Genomic DNA, 14,615 nt, shown 5'->3' with positions numbered 1-14,615 from the left:
AGGACTACAGATCCAAGCCAGCCAACACATACGAACTTGGTGAGCTGTTTATATTAGTGTGTTGCATTGATTATCATGATTGAGTTTTAAAGTACTTGGCACGGCACAACATTTTTCTAGAGCTACATATAACTATTTTTTGAGTGATAAGAGAAACAGATTGCTGAACTCAGGGAGACCAGCCAAACGACAACACTGCCATCTGCTAGTGAAAGCGCTTAATGCAGTGAAGTCCTAGGTGCATTGCCCCCTGGGAAACATGAATATGCAAAAGAGGAGCCTGTGGAGCCTCATTGAAGAGTCTCAATACACAGGACTAACCAGATATCCCTCCGGGAAGGACCCAGCCAAGGGGCAGCTCCTGTTAGGAAACCACCAAAATCACCAGGTTTTCCACTAGGCATTGCTCCCACCTAGCCAGAATCCTGATCCACACTGATGAGGGGCAACACCCCGAAACAGCTGTATGTGGATGGTTACCTGGCCTTGGTTTATCCCTTGTCATTACATTGACTTATAGGGCCACTTAATATGGTGGTTTTGGTGGTTTCCTAACAGGAGCTGCCCCTTGGCTGGGTCCTTCCCGGAGGGATATCTGGCTAGTCCTGTGTATTGAGACTCTTCAATGAGGCTCCACGGGCTCCTATTTTTTGAGGGGAGGCAGTAACCACTAGTTGTAACTCGAAGCAGTAGGGGCATTGGAGAACAAGCGCATTGTCACTAGTGTTTTATATCAGGAGCACGATTGTTTTATCCTTTTTTAAAAACTTTCATCAATAAATGTCCCCCCTCCTCCATTTGAATATAGGGGCAGCCCTAGTGGGGTAAGGAGAAACCTCCGGGGACCACATTTATTACTCGGGATTCAGGCAGCATAAAAGAGATGACAGGTTTCATTTCATTCACTTATTATTTTAACCAATCCATTTGCATTTCTTAAAAGGAAAATACATACATACATGTCTACCGTAGTCAAACTCTTCTATATTAGACTGTGAGCATGGACATTTCCCAGTAGGAGACTTTGGTTTGAGCAAATCTTTAGCTAACTAGCTTGAAGTCTTACAAGTATTTGATTCAGCTTCCTCCTGAAAATTTAGGCAAAGTACAGTTCGAAAAAAGAAATTTAACAATACTTTGTTGAAAAGGGGGGCACAGCGAGCGTAGCTGGGCACATTTCATTATTACAGCCATACAAGCTTCACAAAGACAATACAAGTAAATGCAATTTGGTTAGCTTGGTACCAAGGGAAATGTAACTGCCTTTTGTGACAGGGTGATGTACTGGTGTTTTCCAGACCATTAACATACACTCCTGAAAAGGTAAATTGTCCATCAAGATTTGATGAAACAGCTGGATCCACTAACCAATGCAAACACTGTTCACTTGATTGCGTGTTCAAAAGTGCTTGTGATTTTAATGAATCTGCTGAAAAGAGAAGGAGCTTGATAAACCTTGATGGAAAAAAGGAGCCGCAAGCAAGAAAGTCTCCAGACTTCACTCTAAAAGCTAAGAATCACTGTTTTGTTGCTCATATGCTTATCGTCTTGTGCGGAAGTTCGATGAGAGAAGGCACAAGCTAAAAATTTGACTGTGTGGTCATAATACAAATATAAAGGCCTGCAAAAGGGTCTATATGAAAGAAGGAGCCCACTGTATCGATATGTCGCTTTCATGGGAAGCTTAGAGGTCAGTATGAAAATTGAGGCTACTTAAGTAACACAGTAACTATGGTCAATGGCTGGAGAGTTTAACTCTCAGTCCATTTGCTTCTCTTCGATTTCTTTTCATTCCTATTGTGTGGTGGTAGTCAGTGTCATAGCTGTAGTTTATGTAATCTTGATCCATCACCTGATTACAATGGAGAACATTGTTTTGTGAGCAAAAGCAATTTTCAGCCGCAGTGAGAGGCATAGCTGATCGAGAGGAAGGTCAAAGGGGAAAAATATCAAAGTCTGTGAATGATCCAAAGCTTGGAAGGAAGCCAAATACATAGTTTAGTGAACCACACCATTAGAAGGAAATGTGGCCAACAAGGTGGTGTTTTTTCCTCAGCAATTTCAGTGTATGACATGTGAAGAATATCAATTTCAACACAGATAGGGACAAGTGGTCTTTTCCATATCTTAGCAATTTCCTGCAAGTTATGAAGAAAACTGTCAATAAACTTACTGTGAAGCAATGAAATGGCTGTATGTCCAGTATAACCCAGCAGCACAATGAATAGCTGATTATGGTGGATACTATATTCATAGTCCACGTACAGTATATGGTGCTTTGTTAAAAGCCCTGTAGCTAAAATATGTAGTGTAAGGCATTTAGGGAGTTTATACATTAGGGCAGATTTACTATTCCAGTAGCAATAGTACATTGTAGTCTTCTGCAACTATGTCTCACATTTATTACGTCTTTGAGGACCAAGCACAAAATGACCCAGTGGACCGTGCCAATTTTCATCTTTTTAAGCTTTTGTTTTTTCCTCCTCCCCTTCTTAGATCTCTAGCACTTTCATTTTTCTATCTACAGGGCCATGTAAGTGCTTGTTTTTTTCAGAAACAGGTGATCATTGTAATAGTTCCTTTCATTCTACCATAACATGTATGATGGAACCCCCAAAATATTATTTTTGAAAATATAAATTGGTGAAATTGGAAAAAAGAATACAATATGGTAACTTTTGGGGGGTTCCTGTGTCTGCGTAATACACTATATGGTAAAAGCGACATGATAACATTATTCTATAGGTCAGTTTGAATAAATATCCAATATATTCAAAATATTTAATTAATAGCGGCCGCAGGTAACTGACGTCAGTTTTTTTTGTGGGCCGCTAGCGACCCCGGCCAGAGTGTATACTATGTGTAGGCTCTGTATTAATCACGGGCAAGTTGCAAATCTGCAACAACGGCCGTGATAACTACTGAAGTTACGGTGTGTGAACATAGCCTACGACTTGAAAGAATACACCACTTCTTGCAGGACATACAGCAGCTTGAAGACTTGAGTTTTTACATAGAAGTGTTTAACAAATCTGTATAACTTATTGAAACCAGCTATTTTAAAAAACATTTTTCCTTTGGTGTAACCCTTTAACCCTGCTGCATGTCCTGCAGGAAGTGGTGTATTCATTTCAGTATGACACAGGGCTCTGTGCTGCTTGCTCTGTTCATTTCAGAAACTGTCCAGAGAGAGATTTTAGATAGGGATTTGCTACTTCTCTGAACAGTTTCTGACATGGTCAGAGACAACGACAGTAAGCACCATGCCAGACTGAAAAGAAAACTCAATTTCCTGCAGGGCGTACAACAACCCAAGACTTGAGTTTTTTTTATATTAAAGTAATACACATTTGTAAAACTTTTGAAAACAGTTTTTTTCTCTCTAAAGTACCCCTTTAAGAAGCAACAAATCTCTGTCTCAGTCAGGGGCGGACATATCACTTTGCAGCAGGTTCAGCTGCACAGGGGCTTAGGCCAATAGAGGGGCCCGCCAGGCTCAGACTCTAAAGTGTCAGCTCAGCATGGCACATGTCTGTAGTGGGCCCCCAGGGTGTATCAGTACCTGGGAAGTGTGGGCCCTCTGCTCCTGGGGGCCCACTTAGTCACTGGATGCTGTGCCCGGCCGGGGCTGGTTCTTGTCTCTCCTCCTTTCCTCCTGCACGCTGCTGCTGCCAGCCCCTCCCCCTCCTGTAAGGTACATGTATCCCACGTGTGTAGCCACATACAGTACATGTATCCCTCCTGTGACCCAACAGTGATTAAGGGCCCATGTGTTCTATCCCCTATTAGTGCTGCTCTGGGGTCACATCCACACTCTAAGCTATATATTCTAATTTCCCTCAAAGCATCCAGTGTACAATGCACCCAATACCCTCCAAGTACAACAGCTGCAAACACTACAACTCCCAGCATTTACTGCAGTCTGCAGCCCTCAGGATGTGCTGGGATTTGAAGTACAAATGAGCAGACAACTCAAGGGGCTGTCCCCTCAGAAACTATAACTCCCAGCATTCTCTGAGAGCTTCACAAGTGTAAGGCATTCTGAGAGTTGTAGTTATTGTTATTCTGGGAGTTGTGGTCACAGATACATCAGTGCAGGACGGGACCAGGTCAGAAAGTCGCTTCTGATGGCTTCTTTATTTGGGTGCCCCATGATCAGTTCTATTGGTGGGCCACAGGTACCCCAGTTCCACATTAAGGCCTTCACAGACTGCAGTACAGTCCTCTAGTGGGTCCTGGCATCTGTGCTGTAGGGCCCTCCCGAGAAACCAGGACACATGTACCGGATAACCAGGTGTACATATGTGTGTGCCTTTAAGGCAGAAAGGTGGAGATACGAATAGGTTATGGGGGCCCAAACACATTTTTTCCACAGGGGCCCTCTGCAGTCTGTGTCCACCCCTGGCCTCAGTCTTTGTGCACTGCTGTACAGAAGTCATTAAATTCTATACATATGGAGACACTCTTCCCTAGAAACGTACCTCTTTAGCATCTGATATACCATGACACAATGTTTTTTCAGTCAAATTCATATGGAATCGAACAGAAAAACCTTTGTAATTCTGTGTATGAAATTGAAAACACACAAAAGTTACAGTAGATGGTTTATGCATGTCTAAGGAGGCCCTGTTACTACTCCATCTGTAACATAACACAGCCGTATGCATAAGCCCTCGGGCTGTGTATCAGGTTGTTCTCTTTACTTCGCTTTTATGACTGGCTTGATGTCTGGTGTTGTGGAAAATATGAAGGAATAACCCAAACTGATGATATAGGTTAGGATTGGTAATGGACTCACTTGCCCTCAATTGCTAAAATGTAGATAGTGTAAACAGTGCAAATATAAAATGTAGATAGTGTAAACAGTGCAAATATAAAATGTAGATAGTGTAAACAGTGCAAATATAAAATGTAGATAGTGTAAATAGTATTAGATTTACGACTCAAATGCAGTTTGATAATCTGTCACATTCATAGACTGCCTAATCTAAGTTTAGACCCACCTTGGCCAGAACCTTGCAACAGAATTCTTGTAATAGTAATTCTGCCCATATTTTGTATGTTCATGAAGATGTCTGTATGACTTGAAGTGACACCCTTAGTTGTGATTACGAGCTCTTTTTTGTACTCAGTTTTAAGGGCCTTACAAGGCCTAAGATGCAGGGCTCGCAATATTATTACAAGATTGGGGGTTATCTCAACCTCTCCCATAACCTCAGTGACGTACCAAGAATGTTATTAACCTCCTACCAACCTCCTACTTGTTATGTCAATCTTTTCCTTTTAAAAATGTAAAATTGCAAAACTGCAAAATGCAATAGTTATCTAAGTTAAGAATTCACATTTGTACTGTTGACTGTTGTATCAATATAATAGATTGGATAGAAAAAGAAACGGCATGAGACTCATTGCATAATAGTCTGATCTAGGGACTGAGTTGCATTGATCATCACTATGTAGGTTACATGACCCTGATTGAAACATGAACACATACGTTAAAGCTGACACAATGAAAAATTAAGCAACCTATTAAATAACCATAGAAGTGAACACCACAACATCCCACCCAACCCCACCCCCAAAAAAGGGAAATTATCATCTGGTTTCCTAGGTCATGTATCGTTATACAATATTCTAAATGATCCTACTGACTTTACATTGTTCTGAGGCCTTTTTGACAGGGTAAATTAATGTGACGGCAATATAATACCCTACAAATTCCAATTTTAAGCCATTTAAAGAAGGTCGCTTTATAGGAAAAGGTTAGACTTCTAGTAGTGACCTCAGAACATGAGCAACAAGCCAAAAACCTCCAAACACAACAAGGTACTTTATCACCCCATGGCGGTTATTTGATCCATTTGCTTTATAATAGGAATTATCCTCAAACAGTGAAACAAAATCCAGATTGTCAATTTAGCTACTTTGTTACCCGATTTCAATGTGGAGTAAAATATCTTTCTTTCCCCTAATTTTCCAGTAATAAACAATGAATATTGAGGATAGAAAAGGGTGAGCATTTCTATATCAGTATAGGTGGACATGTATTAGAGATGAGCAAACTTTTAAAAGTTCAGTTTGGCAGTGTTCACTAAATTTATGAACTTCTAATATTGTTCAGTGCTGCGGAATATGTTACCGCTATATAAATAACAATATTATTATTATTATTATTATTATTATTATTATTATTCATGTCTCTATATTTTTGATGACTTTTGGTGCCTTCCCATTAGCTTTGGAACTTTATGCCAGTAGTCCTCCAGTGGATAGTTGAAAGATGCATCCTATTTAAAGGGGTAAGTCAGTGAAATATTATTTTTTACAAATCAACTTGTATCTAAAAGTTATACAGATTTGTAAATTACTTTTATTTAAAAATCTCAAGCCTTTCAGTACTTACCAGTATAGATGGAATTTTTTTTTCAAAATTTCAGTTTGGCAGGTTTGCAGAACTTTAAAGCGACTCTGTACCCACAATCTAACCCGCCCCCCCAAAAAACCGCTTGTACCTTCGGATAGCTGCTTTTATTCCAAGATCTGTCCTGGGGTCCGTTCAGCAGGTGATGTAGTTATTTTTCTAAAAAACAACTTTTAAACTGGCAGCCCCGTGCCCAACGGGCGTGGCCTAGATTGTGTATGCATTAGGCTGGCACACCCTCCCCGTCCCTCCTCCCCACCCTCCTCATCATTAGGAATGCTCCAGGCAGATTGCCTCCTATTCCTCAGCTGTGTTAGCCCGGCACATGGGCTGGATCGTTATGCACCTGTGCAGTGTTCAGACAGGAGTAAATGTTCCAGTGGCACTCCTAATGATGAAGAGGGTGGGGAGGAGGGGTGGTGCAAAGTTAGGGCACAGATACTCCCTTTGGGCATGGGGCTGCAAGTTTAAAAGTTGTTTTTTAGGACAATAACTGCATCACCTGCCGAACGGACCCCAGGACAGATCTTAGATTAAAAGCAGCTATCCGAAGGTACAAGTGGTTTGGGGAGGTCAGATTGGGGGTACAGAGTCACTTTGAAGTGAATTCCAGGTTTGTGCAAACACACCGTTAGCAATGTACATGCAGTCATTGCGGTTAAGTCTGTAAGTGTAAAATAATAAACATTATACTTACCTATCCAGGTTCCCCTGGTGGCCTTTTGTCTGTTCTGAGCGTTCACCGAAGACGCTGCTTGCTCTTCTGAGGTAGTCTCTAAAGTGAAAGGCTGCTCAGCTGGCTGAGACGGGACAGTGGCCAAGACCAGACAGTGCCGCGGCCATTGTTTGGCTGAGCAGCCTGTCACTTCACAGCATAGGTCTGTACTATGTGCTATAGGCTCCGGGGCTCAAACGTGTAGAAGTGACGTAGTTAGGATTCACAGGGCCCTATAGTAAAAAATTATAAGGGCCTCCCCTCTCCACAACACAAAGCTCTGCATATATATCGCTATGATGTGGCCTCTGCACGGAGCTCTGCACATTTTACTACTTGATTGTGGAAGCCAGAGAACAGAGGTCAGGGGTTATCAGTGCAGTGAAGCAGAGATCTTTTTGAATTCTGCTTGATACCCGTTTATTTTTGCAGCATGTGACATTGGGTCACTTACACACTGCAGTACATAAGGAGTTAAGCAGAAGGACACAGGACAGCTCTTACCTTCTCCCCCAGGCCACCCTCCTACACAGGCCCCATAGCAGCTGCCTACTCTGCCTCTATGATAGCTACGCCACTGGCCTGTAGAATGCTGTTCCCGCCACTTGGTGTGATTATATGACTCATGCCCCTGTCTGCAGATTTCTATGCTTAAAATTTAAAAAAGTTTAAAAAAGATGGTGGAGCTCTCTATACTTTACTGCACCTGAGGTCAGAGGTCAACCCAGTACCATGGGTAAAAAATGCAAGATAAGAAATAAATAAAAAATGACCAATCCTCAAAGGTACTTGCCCAAATGGATATATTGTCAGTTTAAAAATACAATGTAATAACAATCAAATACAATAAATTCAATAAATACATATATGTACACAGTTACCATAGGGCCCTAATGGTATAATAAATGCAATAAAAGATAAAAACCAGAATTGGATATATCAAGTGGAGCTTAGTATGGCTCTTAAAAATGATATCTCAAATGAAGGAAAGAAAAAAGAGGGATTTGTATGGTGCACCTCTCACAAGACCAAATGGCATTGATGATTTTATCATAATAATCTGCGACCTGTGGTACGCCAGAGATGTTATGTCCACACAGGTAGCGGTATTTGGAAAAGATCGCTAACGGTACTTGGAAAGGATCGCTAAGTACTCACTATTTGCGACCTGTAGTCCGTCTGTGGTTACCACTGTGGATCGCCAAAATGGAACGCTGAATATCCGCTGTATGCGACCTGTAGTACGCTCGCGGTTTCCACTGTGGAGCACCGTCCTGGGTCTCCGATCTCAGGTATGGTTATCTTTTTGTTTATACCGCTTCTAATGCCGGGAGCGCCGGCTGGAGAGTGGCGTCTTCTCCGCTCGCGGTATTGTAGTGAGTCCTGTTCGTGGCGATCCAAACGCGGGAACTCAGCTGTCAATCAGTGTTCCGTGGCGGTATACGGTGAATGTCGTAATCTGTAGTTTGGCCAAGTCTCAATGCTCAAGGTCAGAGATGGTGCACTATCGGTACCAAGAGGAGTAGCTATTCAAGGCAACCAGGGCCTCTTCGTCAGTAGCTTAACTGTATTCATAAGCGCCGAGCTGTAGTAACAGCACCGCACGGCTGATTCATTACAGCGCGGCGCTTATGAATACAGTCTCCCCCGCTCCCAGCATCTAATTACAGATGCTGTCCGGGCGCGGGGGGACTCCGGTACATGCATTCCACGTCCGTGATCCATCTGGATCACGGAACGTGGGAATGCAGCCTTACTTGTAGTTTAAAATGAGGTTTAGGAGCCGTTGTTGATGACACTGGATGAGAATAAAAAATGTCTCCCTGAAATACTAGCTTACATGACTCGTACCACATTTTAAGTGTGTTTTAAATACTTTTGCATTCTGCTCAACAGCTTGGAAAATGGGCATGGGCACAGTAGAAAGTAGGCATTCCAGCTTACTGGAAAGTGGGCATGGGCATAGTAGAAAGTGGGCTTTCCAGCTTAGGCTGGATTCACACTGCGTTTTCAGCATACGTTTAAGGGATCAGTAACGTTTTTGTGTCCGTCAAAAAAAGGATCCATTTTGATCCGTTTTTTTTTTTTTTTTATAATGGAAGTCAATGGAAAAACGGATCAAAACGGATGCACACAAATGCATCTGTTTTTTGCAATCCGTTTTTTGCAAAAAACAGATGAAAAAACGGATTGCAAAAATGCAATGTGAACCCAGCCTTACTGGAAAACAGGCATAGCTATAGTGAAAAGAGGGTGTGACTCCACTTTTTGTAGTGTAAAACTAAGCCTACTAATAGATGTGCAAATAGATGGTACACTCTTAGGTTATGTTCACACAACTTACAAACAACATTCTTTAGTGAATGGCTGTTGTTTTAACATTAAATCAAGTTATTGTAAAACTGCTGAAATTAATTAAGAACATTAACTCCGGACGTGGTTTTACAACAACGGCCGTTGTTTGTGCCTATCAGTACGTAGTGGAAACATAGCCTCATCCTGTCTAGTCTAGTCTAAGCTTACACTGTCAAAATGGTTTTTGATTATCTTCCCACTGTCTTAAGTGCTTTCCGATGGTTGGATATTCGTTTGCTACATTTTATCTTTAGCAATTTCTCAAGACAAGTGAAGTCTGTTTAGAAATCACTATTCATTGAAGGTTAAGACAATTTTATGGAAGATACAGCTATAAATAGTGACACAGACGTCTCCTTCCTTGATAGGTCTCCAAATTCCACTGCAGTGAGATTTTTCCACACAGATATATTTATGCTCATTGGTAATGAATGCTTCTTAAATCATGTAACATTATTTACCCATGAACAGCTATGTGCCTTTGGTAGGCTAGGACATTCAGAAGTTCCTTTGCCCCAGAGGATTCTGGGGACGTGACTTGGCAGTAATCATCATTTTACTCACTGCCAAATGGTAAAGCATTTAGGGAAATTGCAAAAAAGTCACTTCATGACTCCAAGGCTCCAACATAGCACCAAGTACCCACCAGGTCCAGCAGTGAAACACAATATAATTAACAGTCTCAACTTAATGGTCCTTTTATGAGGCCAAGTGCCCAGTCCACTTTTTTCCTCATTTCCTATGGGCTTGCATCTATACTAGCAACTGAGAGGTTAACAGTGTAAGTCAGCAACTACCTTAGACAGCTGAGCGTAGAAGAAACAGCTCACTAATAAAATACAGACAGGACTGGGAGAAAATCCATCCAGTTCCTCTCAATAAAATCTGTAAGTCATGTAAATCACACTTTTTTCGTATGGAAGAAATTGCTCTTTAGGTGATGCAGAGGCAAAGCTTTTGCCTTTGAGGCCTCCGCAGTATTTTGTATTTACTGATCCGGTTGATGGGCCATGAGACTTTCATGAGTATTTGTGACCTGGGAACTCTAGTTAAGTTAAAGTTTCTTTTTTTTATGAGAAGGAACATTTTCCTGTTGATTTGTGGGACAATTTGTCAGCCATAAAGTTAAAATTGCCAGTATTGATGTGAATAGAGACAAAGTAACAGCATTATATTAACATACACAAAGAAACCGATTCAGAACCCAGAGGTCCAAAGAGTGTCATACTGGCTGCTGCAACTCTCACTGCCTCCAAACATGTCTACATGGTAAAAATTTGGCTTCTGACCTCTACTTGAACTGTTTTTTTCCCCCTGATAACTCATAATGTGCATGGTTGGGAAAATATGAGAAGATAAAGAAAGATTTGTGGGGGATCTCCTTTTTTCTTAATTCTGGCACAATTTAAATCGTCCCTTTTAATCCACCTCTTTGTCAATTAGCAAAACACCATTTACCTCACTTGTGAAGAAAAATAAGCAACGCAGCCCAACTGAAATAAGCACAAAATTCCTGCACAAATGGTTAGAAAACAAACACTGGAAGTATTCGGATCACTCGAGACTCAGTCCAGGATACAAGCTGGAATTTTGTTATTATGGCCTTTGAGGGATCCGTCAAACTTTTTTCTTTCTTGTTTTCTTTGTCTTCAATAATAATGTTTTTTATTTTTTCTATTTTAGAAAATTGCCTCTAAAGGTATTCTCTAGGGTTAATGTACAAGTGATAGATGTAAGCTTCTAGCGCCCACAAAAGGAAAATGCCAATTTGTAAACTCTATACCTATGCCCTATTAGCATCAGTAAATTGCATAAATAACAGTTCCAGGATAAAATCTTATGAAGGGGTTTTGGATTCAAAATTAACCCACATCTTCATGTGCTTACCGCTCATATGCATAAAGCAGACTGAAGTCAGGGAAAAATAAGTACGCAAGAGAATCACAGAATAAATAAATCCTTGTTACAGGCCAAGGTCAAAGCAACTCTCTGCTGAGGTTAGAACTGCCACAGAAGTTAAAGGGGGGAACACACCTAGGTGTTATTGGTGATGATGGTGTTGATAAGGTGAAGAGTAAGTAGTCAAAGCTTCGAGGTTCAACAGTCACTTTACCTGAACTTGTGGTGCATAAAATATACAGAATACCTTCCAAGAGGGCCATTGGCCAGAGCTGAGTAACTTGTTTTGAAATGGAGATTTCTTGTGAAATGGAGCCGTCCTTTTGCTACTGGTAGTGAATCCCAAAACCAGTGGGATGAGTCTTTTTAGAGATATCTGGGCCAGGCCATAAGCCACAAAGGTGAAGATACCAGAAAATACTAAGGGTATGTCGATGATTTTCCCCTCAATGTAAAAAACCTTCAAGAAAAAAAGTGATATATCTCCCTCGCCTGACTCAGTTCTTGGTAAGCTGGCTCCTAATAAACTCCTCAGTTCCTCACAGTCTGTGGTCCCTCTCATAAAGACTCTACCACAGATAACTTTGTACTACTCAGAGAATTCCTGTCAAAACTGCCTTTTTATATTGAGCTCATTGGCATAGCTCCACCCACTTTCTAGATGTTTCCACATGCTGATGTAATACACTAAGGAGGTAGTTGGTGGTGCTGTTATTTAACGTGTACATGTAAATGGTGACCCATCTCGTCCTCTCTATAATATACAATATAACAAATACCTACAAAAATGTATACAAATAAAATAGAGGCTCCATTCTCTGCCCAGACTTAGGGAAACCCAACACTACATGCATCTAACAAGTGTGTGTGTGTGTGTGTGTTTGTCTGCTCTTTCTCCTGTCTAGTCACAGTATGACTCAGACCCTGACTCTGTTGTGACGTGTTAAAAGGATAGATAGATAGATAGATAGATAGATAGATAGATAGATAGATAGGAGATAGATAGATAGATAGATAGATAGATAGATAGGAGATAGATAGATAGATAGATAGATAGATAGATAGGAGATAGATAGATAGATAGATAGATAGATAGGAGATAGATAGATAGATAGATAGATAGATAGATAGATAGATAGATAAGCAGAGAATCCGCAGCACACCTAGGTCGTAAAGCTTTGTGGTTTATTTAAATCATAGGTGCAGCAATCCAACAGACGCAACGTTTCGGTCATGACATATCACCATTTTCAAGCGTGTCTTGTGAAACATTCAAAGGGTTTATAAAGCAATTCAAACAATGTGATTGGTGTACAATGATTAGCAATTAATTTACACATGTGCAAGAAACAATTCATTGGAGAGTGTCCACATACCGCCCTGTTTGGGGCATGCAACTTCATATTGGTAGTCTAAGGTCACGAGGGCCGATTTCATTCCACCCACTGTGATGCGTGCATAATTAGTGAAAGTCCGTGCCAAAGTCCGTGCATCACACATAGTGGGTAATAAAAACAGTGACGACTTGAAAAAAAGGGTGATCAATCACCGCTTTCAAAATCATATTAGTTTAAATAGTTCAAACAAGAAACATACTTTCGGATCCGGGCTCACCACCTTCTCTATGATGTCTGTAAAGGTCATGTTAGATCATCCATCACGTCCTGTATTGTCATGACGACCGGAGCGGAATGCAGCCAGGAGCTCACCATACGCAGCTAGCAGTGGCAGACATGAAACACGGCCCGGGGACACTGCGGTCCAATTAAGGGGGTGGTACTCTATCGATCGCCATGATTTTTAATTCACTTTCCTGGTGATTCATATCTACACAGTGTTTTGAAACTGGTAGATCTAATCTTTTCTTTCTCACGGAATATCGATGTTGCCCAAAACGTGTCCTTAAATCATGAGTAGTTTCCCCTACATATATTTTTCTCAGATTTGAGTATTCTGCTGGAGGACAGGACTCACCACTACCTTCTGGAACCTGATGTCATGAACTTTTACTTTTATTTCGCGGGCCTGTGGAGCAAAAATAGGTCTCAATTTGGAGCAATACACACAAAGCGGCATTGGTGCGTTTCCCTATATGGACCTGGAGAGGTCCACAACACTGGCCTTGTCTCCGGGATGAAGAGATCCTCCCCCTAATCGGGTAAGTGACCAGACTCCTGGAGACGTGGGTGTACAGTGATCCTTAATTGGACCGCAGTGTCCCCGGGCCGTGTTTCATGTCTGCCACTGCTAGCTGCGTATGTGGAGCTCCTGGCTGCATTCCCCTCCGGTCGTCATGACAATACAGGACGCGATGGATGATCTAACATGACCTTTACAGACATCATAGAGAAGGTGGTGAGCCCGGATCCGAAAGTATGTTTCTTGTTTGAACTATTCAAACTAATATGATTTTGAAAGCGGTGATTGATCACCCTTTTTTTCAAGTGGTCACTGTTTTTATTACCCACTATGTGTGATGCACGGACTTTGGCACAGACTTTCACTAATTATGCACGCATCACAGTGGGCGGAATGAAATCGGCCCTCGTGACCTAAGACTACCAATATGAAGTTGCATGCCCCAAACAGGGCGGTATGTGGACATTCTCCAATGAATTGTTTCTTGCACATGTGTAAATTAATTGCTAATCATTGTACACCAATCACATTGTTTGAATTGCTTTATAAACCCTTTGAATGTTTCACAAGACACGCTTGAAAATGGTGATATGTCATGACCGAAACGTTGCGTCTGTTGGATTGCTGCACCTATGATTTAAATAAACCACAAAGCTTTACGACCTCGGTGTGCTGCGGATTCTCTGCTTATATGTGAAAAACGGTCTGAAGCCAGGACCCTGACCGCCGGCACCCATACCTACATTGCTGTGCTGCTCACTTTCTTTATATAGATAGATAGACAGACAGACAGACAGATAGATAGATAGATAGATAGATAGATAGATAGATAGATAGAAGATAGATAGATAGATAGATAGATAGATAGATAGATAGATAGATAAATAGATAGATAGATAGATAGATAGATATGCAAAAAAGGTGTCCGTGGAGCCTCAGTTACGAGTCTCAAAACACGGGAATAGCCAGATATACCTCTCTCCAGAGAAGGAAGCCCATTGCCAAGGGGTGCCTCCTAGTGGGGAGAGCACCAAACCCCCCTGATACGTAGTCCCTCAGGTCCTAACTCTGTTGCGAGCTTTAGGA

This window comes from Dendropsophus ebraccatus, chromosome 6 (assembly GCF_027789765.1).
Source record: "Dendropsophus ebraccatus isolate aDenEbr1 chromosome 6, aDenEbr1.pat, whole genome shotgun sequence".
NCBI lineage: Eukaryota > Metazoa > Chordata > Amphibia > Anura > Hylidae > Dendropsophus > Dendropsophus ebraccatus.
Note: the sequence above shows the minus strand (reverse complement) of the source record.